Genomic DNA, 7578 nt, shown 5'->3' with positions numbered 1-7578 from the left:
ACACGCCACACGGGGTTCCCTGGTATACTTGGGGGGGGGGGGGGGTTGGGCATGTGTGAACCTTGGCACAAAAAGCAAATTATTTGCTTTTTTGCCAAAGTGAATTGATTTCTCATGTCTTCACATTTTGCATCTCTTCATAAACCGACAATTGTACAACACTTCTAATCAAGGTTTCATCTTCCTAGTTCTGGCCTTAAATATCTGTGTGCTAAAGTATACCTTTTTGTTTGTTAATTTCTCATAGGGGAGAAAAGCCTCACAAAGCAGGATCCCAGGGACCGCCACCCTTGCCAGCAGGAATGTGAGGTTAGCCCCATCCCCCCCGTGGATGTGCATGTGGAGGAAGGAGAGGTGGAAGAAGGAGAGGAGATGGGCACCCCACCAGGTGAGTGTCTGACACCACAGCTTCAGGTAATCGATGTATACCTGCATATTTCCAAACACATTTTTTTACATCTATTTTAGGTGATGTTGTGGTTGTGGAAAGCGACACATTTCCAAGCACCAGTGCCCCCCCCCCGAGGATGTCGAGGAAGGAGAGGTTGAGGAAGGAGAGGTGGAGGAAGTAGGGGAGCTGGGCACCCCACCAGGTGAGTGTCTGACACCCCAGCTTGTTGAAATCCATGTATGACTGCATAATTTTTGACCCAATTTTTCCCATCTATTGTAGGTGATGTTCTGTTTGTGGAAAGGGCCCCATTTTCCAGTGACAGCGCACAAAGGCTGATTGGCCAGATAATGGGCTGGAATGGGGAACTAGATGACATGCGGACTAGCCTGGATCTCATGAAGACTCAGATTGACAATATGCAGCTGGAAATGAAGAACATGATCGATATTTTGGGGAGAATATAATCCGTTTCTCCATAATATCGATCATGTTCTTCATTTCCCTTGTTTTAGTTCAAAGATTGTTACTTCACCAATTTTTACGATTGTGGCTGATTGTTTTTTATACATTTTTCATATTTTTTCTAGAAAAATAAAAACCACAAAAAAAAAAAAAAAAAAAATGTTTTTAAAAAATTGAAAAAAAAGGAAACAAAAAAATGTTTGGCAAAGAAAGTTAAATAAACCCAAAAAAAAATTTAGATCACTAAATATTCAATGGCACATGTGAATGTGGCCAAATTAAAATTTTGAATAATCAAGAATGTGTGGCGTATTCTTTCAATGCTTAATACCAGTTTGGGAAAAGGGATTTTGTGTATCCAGTGACAATGGGCCTTATTGAATTTAATGAAAATACACTTGGCACTACAAGTGCACTAGGATAACATAGGAGACAGCACAAACCAAAAGCAAGCAAGAAAACACATTTCAGATTTGAGGTTCTTTTATTATTTTCCTCTTTTTAAAAATTAAATATTGGGTGGCATTGCAATGGCCCCCCTACCGTTAAAATAAGTCACATATCTTTCGCGCACTTCACGTGCACTTTGGGGGGCCAAGCCAGTACGGCCAGTATCCAGGCCTGTCATGGATTCTGGACCAACTCCAGCCTCCGGCATTATTCCTGATAAATACGTATTTGAGTATTTGTGTAAAAAATTGTGCAAAATGCAGCACGTAAGTATGACATAGTTCAGTTTGTATTCCGCTAGGTTTAGAGCCGTCAGAAATACACGGAACCGGCTGGCCATTATTCCAAATGCATTTTCCACCACTCTTCTCGCTCTGGCCAGCCGGTAGTTGAAAACCCTCCTCTCCGGGGTGAGGGCTCTTTGGGGGAATGGCCTCATGATGTGGTTGTCAAGAGCAAAAGCCTCATCAGCGATGAATACGAAGGGTAGTTCCTCCACATTCTCCGAATCAGGTGGCAAGCCCAGGCCACCTGTCTGTAGACGGCGGTAGAACTCCGTCTGGGCGAAGACTCCTCCATCCGACATGCGGCCATTCTTCCCCACGTCCACATAGAGAAATTCATACTGTGCCGACACCACCGCCATTAACACAATACTGTGAAACCCCTTGTAATTAAAAAAGTATGACCCGGAATGGGGTGGTGGCACAATGTGGACGTGCTTCCCATCTATGGCACCACCGCAGTTAGGAAAGTCCCAACGGGTGGCAAAATGGGATGCCACAGTCTGCCATTCCTGTGGCGATGAAGGAAACTGGGGAGGCAAAAAGCAGAAAAAAAACAAAATAAGTACTTTTGCACATTAAACATTGTACATTACAACACAAACTTTATTTCACGCTTCTGCCTAGTCACATGACACCGATCGTCTGCTCCCTGTCATTGGGAGCAGTGATCAGGGTCATGTCACTGCTAGCCCATCCCCCAGACAGTTAAGAAAAACACTCACCCAGAACACACTTTAAACCATTCCTTGGCCCCCTTTGTGCTTAATAAAACACCTTCACTGCATGTGACATTTTTACAGTAATCAAGACAATTTTTGACAGCATTGATCACTGTATTAATGACAATGGTCACAAAAATGTATGGAAATTGGCCAATGTGTCCGCCATAATGTGGCAGTCACCAGAAAAACAAAAAAAAAACAAAAAAAAAAACCAAACGGTTAGCAACGCCATTACTATTTTAAAAAATGGCAAGATTTTACAAATGCCAGCAAAATAGACCATATTTACGAAACGATTGAACTTTTAACCAAAACAATCAAGAAACGCTTAAATTGTGATTCATTTTAACACATTTTTGTTTACTAAAAGACTACGTATCAGCATCAAATGATGTCCCAAAAAATCATGGTGATATATTTTTTTACCTATCTTTCTTTAGAGCGAAAAGAGAGAAAAAAAAGCATATTTAGAAAAATGCATTTTGGGTTTGTTGGTGGTTAATCACCAAAACTAAAAAAGCAGAGGTGATCAAAGACAACCAAATACAAAATCGCTTTGTGCTAATAAAATGAAGATAATTTACTAGGAGGAGCCATGTTACAAGGACGCACAATTGTCAATTCAAACAACGCACTGCCAAATCACCCAAAAAAGTGATGAAGGTCAGGAAGGGGGGGAAAATCATTCCAGGGTTGAAGTGTGTTAAAAATACAATATATAATTCAACATTCATTTAAGGACACACAGACTCGTTGGAATTATATTAAGTGTGTGTGGGGGGGGGGGGGATCCAGTTAAAGGACACACAGACCATTTGGGATACTATTAAGGGGGGGGGGGATTCAGTTAAGGGGACACAGACCATTTGGAATAATCTTTAAAATGTTTGGTTTTAGGATAAAGCAATAGAATGGAGCTGACAAAAGACATTTTAAGTGACTAGACTAGGTGGATATGGGCCTACCATAGCATGTTGGTGAGGTTTAATGAAGGCAAATATGCATGAAAAAGAAAAAAGGAGCATTAAAAGATTGCAGCATGCATGAGGACAAAGGGGACATTCACAGCATATTGCAATCATGGTAATTAGAGATTGAGGAAAGAAATACAAGGCATTAGCAAACATTAAAGACAATAAAATGTGATGTTAAATGCTAAATCTTACCTTAATATAGTCCTCCTGCAGGACCTGTATAATGGCAGAACAGGTCTCTGGGATAATGATCCCCAGAGCCTGGGGGGAGATGCCTGTCGAGAACTTCAGGTCCTGAAGGCTTCTCCCTGTCGCCAAGTAGCGCAACGTGGCGACGAGCCTCTGCTCCGGAGTGATGGCTTGCCGCATGCAGGTATCCTGCCTGCTGATATAAGGGGTCAGCAAAGCCAGCAGACGGTGAAAAACGGGGTCCGTCATCCGGAGATAATTCCTGAAATCATCAGGATTATTCTCCCGGATCTCACGAAGCAAAGGCATGTGCGAGAACTGGTCACGCTGGAGCAACCAATTCTTCGTCCATGAACTCCTCAACACCCCGTCCAAGGACTGTTCTTGGGTTGCAGAATGAACTACAACACCAAGCGCAAGCAAAGCACGAACTCGACGACGAGTACGTACACGCAACATGGCTTCAAAACGGTCGGATTGTCAGAGCGAACTTAACAGACGTCACTGAAGAACAGCAAGGCCTGTGAAGAGCGAGCTGAAAGTCAGCGAGCGCAGTTAGATCGCACTGCAAAATACAGAGACGAACTGACTACACACACTAAAAAACAGATACAAACCTCACAAGCACAAACTGAAAAGCAGTGAAAAACGGTCTGAAAAATACGAGTCTGAAAACCGCGAATCGTCTCTCACCAAACTTCTACTAACACGAGATAAACACGAAATTAGCAGAAGGAGCCCAAAGGGTGGCGCACTTGGTATTGAACTTCCGTTTTATAGTCTCGTCGGACCTGGTGTACGTCACCGCGGACCAGACGGGCGGACTTTAGTGGGATCGTGTGTAGGCAAGTCCGTTGCGTCGGAACTCCGGCGGAACTCCGGTGGAACTCCGGCGGAAACTCCTTCGGATTTAAGTCCGCTCGTGTGTACGGGGCATTAGAGTGGAGAATGAGAGCCAGGCCTTCTCGTCCAAAATCCAACGAGTTCCTCCACCCCAAACTCGCTCATCCATGTCTTTATAGACCTTGCCTTGTGCACTGGTCCAGATAATTTTGTGGATGGGGGATTATGGCGTGTGGTTGTTTATCAGGGGTTGGGCTTGACCCTTCAGTTTCAGTGAAGGGAACCTCAACCCAATAGAACACCTTTGGGATTAATTAGAGTGGAGTCTGCGAGCCAGGCCTTCTCGTTGAACACCAATGCCTGACCTCAGAAATGCACTTCTGGAAGAATGGTCAAACATTCCCATAGACACACTCCTAAACCTTGTGGACAGCCTTCCCAGAAGAGTAGAAGCTGTTATAGCTGCAAAGGGTGGACCAACTCAATATAGAACCCTACAGACTAAGATTGGGAAGCCATAAAAGTTCATGTAAATCAGTGAACAAAGCAAAGAAATGGTCGCACTCAGAAATTTCCAAAAAACTTGCTTGATGCACCTTTATTGTCACAAGTGTATCAGACAAACACAGGACAAGCAGTTGATGCATTTTACAAGCGCTTGTGAAACGTGTCAACTGCTTGTCTTGTGTTTGTCTGATACACTTGTGACAATAATGGTGCATCAAGCAAGTTTTTTGGAAATTTCTGAGTGCGACCATTTCTTTGCTGTGTACATGTTGGATGGTGGGGAGGCGGGGGTCTCCATTTCTTTGCTGTGTACATGTTGGATGGTGGGGAGGCGGGGGTCTCCATTTCTTTGCTGTGTACATGTTGGCTGGTGGGGAGGCGGGGGTCTCCATTTCTTTGCTGTGTACATGTTGGCTGGTGGGGAGGCGGGGGTCTCCATTTCTTTGCTGTGTTCATGTTGGATGGTGGAGAGGCGGGGTCTCCATTTCTTTGCTGTGTTCATGTTGGATGGTGGAGAGGCGGGGTCTCCATTTCTTTGCTGTGTTCATGTTGGATGGTGGGGAGGCCGGGTCTTCACATGATATCTATTGGCACCTGAAGTATTGCCTGGAGCGGTGTGTGTTCTTCTGTGGTTCTGCGTGTAAAGCAGTGCTTCTCAACTCCTATAGTGGGCCCTCAGGTACGACCAACAGGTCAGGTTTGCAAGATAACCGAAATACATGACAGGTGATATCATTTGCTGCTCAGTGATTGCAGTATTCTATTCTGCATCTCCCCCAAGGTAATACTTAAAATCCGGCCCGTTAGCGGGTACTGAGGACAGAAGTTGAGAATAACTGGTGTAAAGGCAGGTGTCCCAATACTTTTGACAATATAGTGTACGTAAGTTAATAAAAAAAAGTTATGCCCACTTTTGCCCTACTTGTCGTACAGCCCTTGTATTATAAAAGTTTACGCCAGACAATTACATTGACTGTTCTTTTAAATACTGGTTAGTAAGTATCTCCACTAGTCCTGTTGGAGATTTTTTTATATCTATTTTACGGGAACAAGGCGCGGAGTGCCACAATGGAATTGCCGCGCCTACTTCATTTAAGTGACAGGTCCACTTTAACACATCCCAGCTTTTCAGTACCCATTTTCCAAGTGTGCCAATATTAATTTGTAAGTTAAAAATGTCATGCCGCAGAGTGATGCCAGTTTATTGAAGCAGAACGCTTATTCAGTTGTGAAATGATGTAATTGTGTGCCTTCCAATTGTAGAATCATCCGAACAGACAAAATCAAATTATTCTACCTAAGTGGTAAACTTGGCTGTGATTGTGAATGGGACGACAGCTGATTTGCTCACGTCAATCTGCATCAGCCCGAATTACGCCAAACTTCAATCATCCGCCTTGATGAATAGTCAACTTCGGGTGAAGGCGGTGAAGACACGGAACAGATCGGTGCTCTTTTGTAAGTGTGTTTGGTGTCTATTAAATCACAAATGTTTGACAGCATTAGGCTGAGCACATGCCTCTTTCTTGGAAGGTTTGCTTTTCAGAGACTTTTTAGGGAGATATATGATGACCTCTTTACAAAAAATGTGCCATGCCTGGCCATCGCGTTATTTCAAAGGCTTCGATGCTTTCTTGGTCACTGACAACAAGTATGCAAATTGGGGGTTTCGATTTTGTGTCAGCGACTTTGAAAGAATTAAACAATACAGCCAGGGAAGTAGCATTTTCACACTCAACTCAGCATACAGATACACTATATTACCAAAAGTAGTGTAAGTCTTTATTTCTCATTAACCTCTTGCCGCCCACATAATACATACACTATATTGTCAAAAGTATTGGGACCCCTACCTTTACACGCACATGAACTTTAATGGCATCCCAATCTTAGTCCGTAGGGTTCAATATTGAGTTGGCCCACCCTTTCCAACTACTACAGCTTCAACTCTTCTGGGAAGGCCGTCCACAAGGTTTAGGAGTGTGTCTATGGGAATGTTTGACCATTCTTCCAGAAGCGCATTTGTGAGGTCAGGCACTGATATTGACGACAAGCCCTGGCTTACAGTCTCCTCTCTAATTCATCTCAAACATGTTCTATCGGGTTGAGGTCAGGACTATGTGCAGGCCAGTCAAGTTCCTTCACCCCAAACTTGCTTATCCACGTCTTTATGGACTTTGCTTTGTGCACTGGTCCAAATCATTTGGTGGAGGGGGGATTATGGTGTGGGGTTGTATTTCAGGGGTTGGGCTTGGCTCCTTAGTTCCAGTGAAGGGAACTCTTATGCCCTGTACACAAGGTCCGATCAGATTATATTGTGGGAAAATCCGATCGTGTGCGGGCTCTATTGGACTTTTTCTGTAGGAACTTCCGACGGAAAAAATTTGAGAGCAGGATCTAAAATTTCACAACAAAAAAATCTGATCGGACTTTTTCCGATCGTTTGTAGAGAATTCCGACGGACAAAGTGCCACGCATGCTCAGATCAAATTACGAGACCTAAGCTATTGGCTACTAGCCTCTACATCAGAGGTCTCAAAGTGGCGGCCCTCCAGCTGTTACAAAACTACAAGTCCCATCATGCCTCTGCCTGTGGGAGTCATGCTTGTAATTGTTAGCCCTACAATGCCTCATGGGACTTGTAGTTTTGCAACAGCTAGAGGGCCACCATTTTGAGACCCCTGCTCTACATAGTCCCGTCGTATGTAACGAACGTCACCTCATTCCGAATGATCAGATTTTCCGACAAC

General features: G+C 43.9%; 1 long non-coding RNA gene across 1 annotated transcript; it reads left to right on the top strand.

Moving 5' to 3' along the window:
- Nucleotides 1-295: 295 nt before the first annotated feature.
- LOC143929991 (uncharacterized) lies at nucleotides 296-855 on the top strand. Its single transcript, XR_013262683.1, has 3 exons — nucleotides 296-388; nucleotides 469-593; nucleotides 674-855. It is a non-coding gene; the product is annotated as an uncharacterized LOC143929991 (long non-coding RNA).
- Nucleotides 856-7578: the final 6723 nt, after the last annotated feature.

This window comes from Lithobates pipiens, unplaced genomic scaffold (assembly GCF_037356315.1).
Source record: "Lithobates pipiens isolate NorthernLeopardFrog02 unplaced genomic scaffold, aLitPip1_a1.2 Scaffold_25, whole genome shotgun sequence".
Lineage (NCBI taxonomy): Eukaryota > Metazoa > Chordata > Amphibia > Anura > Ranidae > Lithobates > Lithobates pipiens.
This window is presented reverse-complemented; position numbering and strand designations above follow the sequence as displayed.